This window comes from Suncus etruscus, unplaced genomic scaffold (assembly GCF_024139225.1).
Source record: "Suncus etruscus isolate mSunEtr1 unplaced genomic scaffold, mSunEtr1.pri.cur scaffold_153_ctg1, whole genome shotgun sequence".
Lineage (NCBI taxonomy): Eukaryota > Metazoa > Chordata > Mammalia > Eulipotyphla > Soricidae > Suncus > Suncus etruscus.
Window position 1 is genome coordinate 2,410 of NW_026060371.1, and position 10,191 is coordinate 12,600.

The following is a 10,191-nucleotide window of genomic DNA, read 5'->3' on the forward strand; positions in this document are numbered from 1 at the left end:
CAAAGGAGGAACTACTTTGAAAAGAAGGGGGGGCAGAATGGGTGCTTGGGCAATATTAGGGCCAAGAGGGACAGGGCCGGAAGAGTGGGGAAGTTCCTTACGGAGTTGGATGGAGAAAAGGAGGCCGGGATCAGTACCGGAAGTATAGAGGCGAAGGCCCCAGCGATGGGGGGAATGCCAGCGATGCTCACTGCGGCCAGCAGTGGTAAAGGAAATGACAAGGGGGTTACACCAATAACCATAAGGACAGAGGTTGGGGGAGGGTGCTTTTAAAACGGTGATGTAGTCCCAAGTGGATGAGGGGTACCAGGAAACGTCGCCGGATGTTTCGCAGTTCCATGCTTTGCAGAAGAAATGAGAAGAGTCGCCGCAAGTGAAGGAGAGAGCACGAGGGCGATGGTCGCCGGGGCAGACGTAGAGGGGTTCTGATCGGAGATTTTCACGGGCGGCGCGATTGCCACAGCCAAATTGGGCTTGGTTGGCAGAATCGATGGGGTAATCTTGGGGTAAGAAATGTGAGGGGGTGCCCCAGACCGAGTTAGCTCCAAGAGCGAGGGCACAGAGGTCAACGAAAAGGGGTTCCCAGGAGGGAGAGGTGGAGAGGATGCTGGAGGCATTGGCGACGTCACCGGCTTCATTAAAAATGAGCCAAGTATAGTTAAAGAGTGTATAGGGCGAAGGCGGGGCGGCACAAAAGGAATCAGGGAGAAGTGGAAGGAGGGCTAAAAGGAGGGGCAAGGGGATCCAAAGCAGAGGCATGTTGCGTGATGTCCGGAGATGTAGAAGAGCAGGATGCAGCAGGGACTGTAGAATCCGAGGAGCAGGATGGAGCAGAATCTGTGGAGAGAGCAGATAAAGGGGCCTCAGGGGCCGAGTCCCTGGGCGGGGTAAACGGCTTGATGAGGCGTTCAGGAAGCCATCTGGTTTCCTCAGTTTCGGGGTTATGCACACAGGCATGTCCTTTTCCCCAGATAAGTACAGGATGTGGTCTGAGCCAGGCACCGGTACGCACATCTTTCCAAAGAACTGTTGCAAAAGAGGAGGCTGTGGCCGGATGCCAGAGCCTGTCAGCTGCTGATTTTCCGTCAGCGTCGAGGGTGAGGAAGTTGAGGACAAAAAGGGCATGGTTAAGAAGTAACCGAGGGGTAACTTTATGGCCTTGAAAAAGAAGATCCTTGGATGAGAGTTTATATAACATGTTTTTGAGGGTGGAATGAGCTCTTTCAATAATACCCTGGCCCTGGGGATTGAAGGGGATGCCGAATTTATGAAGAATGCCAAACTTGGCTAGAAAGGATTTAAGTGCTGAAGAAACATATGCAGGGCCATTGTCTGATTTGATGGTTTTGGGGGTACCAATAACAGAAAAACAGTGAGAGAAATGGGAAATAACGTCTTTGGCAGCCTCACCAGTATGGAGGGAGGCAAGCAGAAATCCACTAAAAGTGTCTATGGTGACATGTATAAATTTAAGGGATCCAAATGAAGGGAAGTGAGTGACATCGGTTTGCCATAGGGCACCGGGAGTGAGTCCGCGGGGGTTAACTCCCGTGTGAGGTTCAGGGAGGAGTGAAACACATTGCGAGCACTGTTTAACAATAGTTCTGGCCTGCTCTCGGGTGATGGAAAATTTTAGGCGCAGAGTTTGAGCATTAAGATGGTGAAGAGAGTGAGCCTGCTGGGCTCTTTCATAAGGAGAGAGGGCAAAGGAGGCCATAATAGTGACGGTGGAGGGTCTAGTGCTTGCGTCGACGCAAGCGTTACCTAGTGCCAGGGGGCCTGGCAGGGAGGAATGGGCTCGAATATGCCCAATGAAAAAGGGGGAAGATCGGGCAAGAATAAGTTGCTGAATTTGGGCGAAAAGTTGAAAAGCGGTAGTAGTAGGTTTGATAAAAGGAACAGTTTCTAAAAGGGGAACAGAGTGAGCGATGTAGGCACTATCTGTGTAAAGATTAAAAGGGGAAGAAACTAGAGTAAAGGCTTGTAAAACAGCATAAAGTTCAACATGTTGAGCTGAGGAAAAAGTAGAAGGAAAGGTGGAGAGAGAGCCATTGACAGAGATGGCTGCGGTACCTGAGGAACTGCCGTCTGTGAAGACAAGGGTTGCATCTGGGATGGGGGAGTGCTTAGAGAGAGATGGGAAGACAACAGGGTGGCGATTGAGGAACTGAATGAGCTTGTCAGAAGGGTAGTGAGAGAGAATGTTTCCGGTATAATTAGAGAGAAAAAGGGCCCAATCCACAGAGTTTTGCTGTAAATAGGAGAGATTTTGCGGTGAGTAAGGTAAAGTAATGGAGTGTGGATGAAGACCAAAGAGTTTAACAGAAAGTGTGAGGCCATGTTGTAGGAGAGAAATGGCCAGATCAGGATAGGTGGCTAGGACCTTAGAGGGGGTAGAGGGAAGATGAATCCAGAAGAGTGGTGCAGTTTGATAGAAAACGCCGGTAGGTGCAAAGGTAGTGGCAAGGATAATGAGTTGAAGGGGTTGATCAGGGTTGTAGTAGGAGAGAGACTGTGTCTGGATGGCCCTTTCAACAAGTGTGAGAGCCTGTTTTGCTGCTGGGGTGAGGCTACGAGGGGAAGTAGGGTCAGAGTCTCCTTGGAGGAGATCAGTGAGTGGTTTGAGGTCCCCGGTGGAAAGCTTAAGATAGGGACGGAGCCAGGTAATATCTCCTAACAACTGTTGAAAGTCATGGTAGGTTTTTAGATGTGAGGTACGAAGCTGAAGCTTTTGAGTACGGACAGAGGAAGGGAGGAGCTCAAAACCTAAGAAAAGATGGGGAGGATGAAGTTGAATTTTATTTTTGGAGATGGAGAAGCCATGGGCCTGAAGGGAGGCAACAAGATGTTGAGCCGCTTTAAGAAGTGCAGCTTCATCGGGGCCTAGAAGGAGGATGTCATCCATGTAATGATAGAAGGTGATAGAGGGATATAAGGAACGAAAAGGATTAATATAGGAGGCAACATAAACCTGGCAGAGTGTTGGACTGTTAGCCATTCCTTGAGGAAGCACCCGCCAATGGTAACGGGCAGCGGGACCAGTAGCATTAATCGGAGGGAGAGAAAAGGCGAATCTAGGACAGTCGTGAGGATCAAGGGGGATAGAGAAAAAGCAATCCTTAAGATCGAGAATGATTTTATGTGAATTAGCAGGAAAGGCTGTGGGAACAGGTAATCCAGGCTGAGTAGCCCCCATGGGATGCATGGAAGCGTTGATGCGTCTGAGGTCGTGAAGGAGCCTCCAAGACCCAGACTTCTTTTTGATAACAAAGATGGGGGTATTCCAGGGGGAAGTGGTAGGTTCAATGTGACCGGCAGCAAGTTGTTCTTGAACAAGGGAGATGGCGGCAGCAAGTTTTTCGGATGTAAGGGGCCATTGAGAGACCCAAATAGGGTCATCAGATTTCCAAGAGATGCGGAGGGAAGGTCGAGGGTCAGGTGAAATTGAAGGAAGGGAGGAGGAGGCAGGAGGTTGATTGAAAAGGGCATAGATAGAAGGCCGTTTAGGGGCAGAGGGGAACCCTAAACCTTGACGGCCAGAGCGGGGAGAAACTGAAATTGGCTTGGTGACACCCTGAAGATATTTGCCAAGACCCTTAGAAGGAACATAGCCTTGAGCAAGCATTTGGTCAAGGACATGCTTGTTTCTGCATTTAAGCAGCACGAGGCCCATTTGATCCATAAGATCTCGACCCCATAGGTTGATGGGCAGATCAGGAATGACATAAGGGCGGACAAAGCCAGTATCACCATCCTCATCCTGCCAGATTAACCGGTGGGCGCTGAGCTGAACCTTTTTAGCGGTACCGGCGACCCCAGAGATAGGGTCAGGAGAGGGACAAAGAGGCCAATCAGGAGGCCAATCCAAAGGAGAAAAGCAGGTGGTATCAGCCCCGGTATCCAAGAGGCCATGGAAGAGGCGGCCCTGGATGGTGAGGGAAAGGATAGAAGAGGGGCGTTCGCGACAGATGGTTTTTATCCAATAAACATCAGAAGAACCGGGATGAGTGGCGCCCCGCGGTTGGGGCAGGGCAGGCAGCTCCACCGCTAGGGGCAAGGGAAGAGCTTGGGCAATGCGAGTGCCGGGGACGACCTGAACTGATTTAAAAGGAGCGGTAGCATTAAGAAAAATCTCACCAGAGTAATCACCATCAACGATAGAAGGAGAGATGATAAGACCATCAATGGTAGAGGAAGCGCGACCAATGATCATGAAAAAATAACCAGGAGGAGGTGGTCCATAAACACCGGTAGGAATAGAGTAGACACCACCCTGAGGAGTTAATAAGAGGGGGGTGGCGGAACACAAGTCAAGTCCTGCTGAACCGGGGGTGGCCCGGAAGAGGGAGGAGGTTGAGGGTCGCAGTTCTGGGTTTGGGAGGGGAGGCGCTGATAGTGAACTTGGATTTGGCGAGAGGGAGTCCCAGTCGTTCCCCCAGTGGCTGGGACAAAAGGAATGTGACGAGGCTGTTGGTGCGGGGTCTGGGGGCGACCCCTGCCGGAGTTTTTTGACTGGCCTGGGCGCTGTTTCAGGAGTGGGTTTTCACCCAGAAAATTTCCCTCAATGTCAGTGATAGCGCGACAGGAGGATCTCCAGTGGCGCCCGCGCCGACAGCGGGGGCAAAGGGAAGGGCGTTCAGATGTGGAGCCTGCCTGTATGTCAGGCAGCCTGCGCTGGGGACACTGACCCGCGAAGTGACCAGGCTGGCCACAAGAATAACAGATTTTACCTTTAGACTGGTTTTGAAAAGCGACAAGGGCACCAGCCACTTGGGTAGCAAAAGAATGAGCATTTTTACAAAGAGAGATCATGTCCTCTAGGGAGCGGGAGAGCTTGGGACCTTTAAGAATTTGGCGGCAGGCAGGATTAGCATTTTCAAAGGCAAGCTGCTTGATGAAAGGATTAGAGGTATCAGTGATTCCGGTGGTACGATCAATAGCCTCAAGGAGACGGGAGATGAAGGCGTGATAAGGCTCATCATCTGCCTGCAAGATTTTTGCAAGAGGAAGAGCAGGGCCCGAGGAAGAGCCGACAGCTTTCCATGCCTTAAGAGCAGCTTGAGAGGTTAAACTGAGAATGTGATAGGGAAGGCGGCGCTGAGCCTGCATAGTGTCATAGGGCGCAGAGCCAGAAAGTTGGAGATACTCCTTTTTACTGGGTCCCGCAAGGTCCTTGCAATTATTTTGAAATTCAGCCTCCCAGAGGACAATATCCTGGGGCTTAAGGCAGCGGCGGACAGTTATGCGCCATTCTATAGGAAAAAGAGCGCCGCCATAGGAGAGAGATTCAAGGCAAGAAAGGGTATAGGGAGCCTGGGGACCGTACTCAAGGACGGCCTTGCGGACTTCCTTAAGGGAGCCCTGATCGAGTTCCTTAATTTCAATGTCCTCTTGAAAAATACGGCCGGTAGCTCGTTGGGTGGGAGCGTCGGCATCAGGAGGAGAGGCATCGCCGGAGACGGCAGCCTCCTCCTCGCCCGCAGATTGATTTTCATCTGCGTCAGCTTCGTCATCGGCCTCAATAACGTTTCCATCAGGGTCGTCAGCAGCCTCGCCATCCGCCTGCGCAGCAGGGCGCGCAGGGGTAGTTCTACGGGAACGGGGCCGAGCACGGGAACGTGTGATCATAGGGTGCTGAGAAGGAGGCTGCTCCTTAGGCTTAAGGAGGGCAGGGTAAACCTGAGGAGGACTAGGGGACTGTAGCTTAGAGAGAACTTGATTGAGAGAAGAGCAGAGTTTATCAATGGTGTGCTGGAGCTGTGAGGCAGTGGAGGGAGGAGAAAAGCTGTGGGAGGGAGCAGGGGGGTCAGACGGGGAGCGGGCAGTGTAAGCAGCAGCCGCTGCGTCAAGCGTGGCTGCGTCTTCAGGAGAGAGGTGGTCGGGAGAAGGAGCCTGAGTAATGGCAACGAAAGAGGACGAGGCAGAGGAATCTGCAGGAACAGGGGCGTATGGCGGGGGCCGAAAGGTCTCAGGCGAGGGGGACATGGGAGAGGAGGGAGTATGAGAACGTGAAGCATTAGTAAGGATAGCCTGTCCCTCTTTGATGATAGCGGCGCAGGAGGAAGAGATAGGAGCTGCAGTAATAAGGCCATCGAGGAGTTTCCAATATTGAAGAATGCAGTCCTTAAAAGCAGAATCATTTTGTGTGTTACAAAAATCCGTCAAATCCTGCCCAATTTTCAACCAAGTGGAACGGGCGATCTTAGGGGCGGTAAACACAAACCAAGGGGAAGCTTTATGAAGGATGTTAAAAAATTGATAAAGGTCTGCCTTAGAAACATGAACCTTCCTGGATATAAGTTCATCCTGAAGGGATTGAACGAATTTTTCCTCGGTACTGAGTGTAGAGCCCATAGCGAAAAGAAAGAGGAGGGAGAGGAAAGATATATGGGGTCCCAACGGACGAGAGGCCAGAAGGCGGGGGTCGCCTGGGAGGGAGACGAAGAGTCACCCTGAGGGATGCATGCATGAAATTCTTAACGCGTCTGCGCAAGGGAAACTCACCCTTCACGGAAAGAAAAGGGAGACGCGGAGAATTCCCGGGAACGACCGGCGACGAGGGAGAAGAGCAGGAAAACCACGTTGGGCGCCAGATGTGGCTCCCCAGAGGGGACCCCTATATCGGGGGCCCTATCCTACACTGGCCAGCAGTGAGGAAACCTGTGGAGAGCCACACAACGTGATAGGGTTCGTGCTCTTCTGAGTACCTGTGGAGGCAAAAGTTAGTAATGACTCATGAGATCAAAAGAGAAATCAAGAGCAGCTTTATTTCAGGCAGGATGTGATTATATACTTTTCAGCGATGGGGAAGCGGGGGTAGGGAAAGGCATGGCTATCACCAATCATATTTCGCCAGATTAGTCTTTTGCTCACAGCCCTCAGTAGAGCCGGGTGAAGTTAGTGGGGCTGAGTGAAAAAACCACAAATCACGGATGTCACATACACATTTTCAGATGACAGTTACAGATTACCAGAGACCAACAGTTAAATTCTTAAGTAACATGTTGTTCTTTATGCTACTGATGTAAAAGGTTTTGTTACTGGTACTCATAAACCTGTATGACACTATTTCCTTTTTCATGGCCATGATTTCTTGATCACAGTGAGAACTGGCAAGAACTGTTTGTCCCTGACATATTTTTTTAGAGCTGCGTATATCCTGTTGGCCTGTCCTTTGCAGACTTTCTGGTTTCGGTTCCCATTCTTCACAATCAGGCAGGCATGAAGGCAAGCAGGCAATGCATAGCAACACTGGGGGAGTTCTACTCTCCCGGCTCCTCACACTCTGGACTCTTGAGAGACAATTTACTTATTTATTTTTTGTTTTTGGGCCACACCCAGCAGCGCTCAGGTATTAATCCTGGCTATGCGCTCAGAAATCGCTTCTGGCAGGCTCGAGGGACCATATGGGATGCCAGGATTCAAACCACCGTCCTTCTGCTTGCAAGGCAAACTCCTTACCTCTGTGCTATCTCTCCGGCCTCTTGAGAGACATTTTAAACATTTTGCACAGCTCCTGACCTGCTCGGCTCCATTTGGCAGCCGAGAACCACCCCAACAATAACAGGTTGTACATGTCAGCAGAGGTAATTTGTATCCTCTCATGAAAGGTAAAGCCTGATGCCTGCTGTGTGCTTAGACATTCGGAAGACATTTTAAATGGCCTTTGTTCAGCTCCTTCCTTGTTCAGCTGCATCTGGTGGCTGAGATCCATTCCAGCAATAAAAGCTTGTGCTCTTCAGCAGAGGAACAATGTATTGCCCAAGAATGGTGGAGCCAGAGGAGCTCGACCTCTCTGCTTTACTTCGTGGCCATGCTCATCTTTAGTCAATGAACTCCAGTACAACCAATAGAAAACTACAAGCGTGACAATGAGGAAACAATACAGGACAACACCATGCATAGAAAATGAAGATGGCGGGCCGGAGAAATGGCAGAGTGGTAGGGCGTTTGCCTTGCCTTGCATTGCAGAAGATTGGTGGTTTGAATCCCAGCATCCCATATGGTCCCCCAAGCCTTCAGGGGTGATTTCTGAACATAGAGCCAGGAGTAGCCCCTGAGCATTCCAGATGTGACCCAAAAACCAAAAAAGAAAATTAAAGATGGCAGCTCTGATGACTCGAAAAGTGCTAACTAACTATTTAGTCTCTCAGAAAAGGAGTTCAGAGAAGAAATATGGGGGATCCTCATAGATATCAAAGAAAGTATGGATTGAGCTGAACGAATCACAAATAAGAATCAAGAGGATGAGGCCGGAGAGATAGCATGGAGGTAAGGCATTTGCCTTTCATGCAGAAAGATGGTGGTTCGAATCCCGGCATCCCATATACTCCCCTGAACCTGCTGGGGAGATTTCTGAGCACAGAGCCAGGAGTAATCCCTGAGCATTGCTGGGTGTGACCCAAAAACAAAAACAAAATAATAAAGAATCTAGAGGGTATGAATATATAAATAAGATAACTTCAAAAGGATATAAACAAGATTGAAAAACAGTAGATAAAATGGAAACCTCCTTGGGAAGTCTCTCTAACAGAGAAACTGAGGACAGAATTAGTGAGCTGGAAGATGAGATGCAACAAAAAAAGATTGGGAATGAAACTTAAAGCAAATAATCAGACAATGGAAAAAACATCCTCAAAGAATGTGAACAGAGAAAAATAAAAATCACACAATTCTAAACATAGATTCTATAAAATATAAAATATCTAGTTGAGGGGCTTGAGAGATAGCATGGAGGTAAGGCATTTGCCTTTCATGCAGAAGGACAGTGGTTCGAATCCTGGCATCCCTTAGGGTCCCCTGAGCCTCCCAGGAGTGACCCCTGAGAGTTGCCGGGTGTGACCCAAAAACAAAACAAATCAAAATCTAGTTGAGGTCACTTAGGTCAAATTGTTAATAAATTGATTCCTAGACTCAAACAGAGAAGTCTTGCTTTTTTCTACAATTTTCATTTCAGACTAGAACAATAATGTCCTTTCTCAAGAGTCTGTTTTGTTTTGTTTTTTGCTGCCTGTATAAATTTTCCTCAAGTTTTATGTGTTCTAAGTTTTTTTTTGTTTTTTGGGCCACACCCATTTGACGCTCAGGGGTTACTCCTGGCTATGCGCTCAGAAATTGCCCCTGGCTTGGGGGGACCATATGGGACGCCGGGGGATCGAACTGCGGTCCGTCTTACGCTAGCGCTTACAAGGCAGACACCTTACCTCTAGCGCCCCCTTCCTGGACCCATGTGTTCTATTTCTTATTTTTTATTATGTTCCCTGTTATATGTACCAGAACTCATTCAGAACAATGAGTCCTGAGTTGCAAAATAGGATATTGTGGGCCCATGAGCGCTGCCGGGTGTGACCCAAAAACAAAGAAAAATGGCCCAATTCTCCTGAAACCCTTGGAATTAAGGAATGAGACTCCAAATCTCATGGAGACATTGTATTTCCCCCAATGGGGGCTGAGATGCTGAACATAGTGGAAAGTGCCTTCCTTTATGACCAGACTAGAGGTTACATTCCAGATTTCAAGGCCCACACAGAGCATTGCGCTCAGACATGCAGTGTATAGAGATTATGTACACAACAATATCTCTAGAGATAGCAATGATTGGGAATTCACATTTGATCCACCAACAAAATAGGGTTGCTCTTTACTGTGGTGGCCTGGAAGCCAGATTAAAACAACACTCAACATTCATAAACCAAGTTCAGTCTTCTTGAAGAGCATAGAGATTTAATAAAAATATATCCAGTCAGTAACCTGAAAACCAATTGTTTCTAATTTTAAAAAATAAAAGCAAATAGAGAGAGGAACTTGTTGGAACAATCCTCTCATTCTAACATTAATGCTGCCTATTTCAGAATCAAATAAAAATAATCTGGATATTTCTAAGGGCTGGAGAGATAGATCTATTCTTACCTAATTGCAACCTTTTCGTCTTTATACCCTTTGTCCTTAAGAAAAACTAAATGAACAAAAATGTTTTTAATTCATTTCCAATCATGGCAAAGAACAGCACACAAGTAATCAACTATGGGCTATGTTGAAATGGTTGAATACTGGGGCTGGCGTGGTGGCGCTAGATGTAAGGTGTCTGCCTTGCCAGCACTAGCCTCGGATAGACCATGGTTCGATCCCCCGGTGTCCCATATGGTCCCCCCAAGCCAGGGGCAATTTCTGAGCACACAGACACTAGTAAAT

At 48.7% G+C, this 10,191-nt stretch overlaps 1 pseudogene; it reads right to left on the minus strand.

Moving 5' to 3' along the window:
• Window positions 1-9,252: 9,252 nt before the first annotated feature.
• LOC126000703 (uncharacterized) lies at window positions 9,253-9,372 on the minus strand (annotated as a pseudogene).
• Window positions 9,373-10,191: the final 819 nt, after the last annotated feature.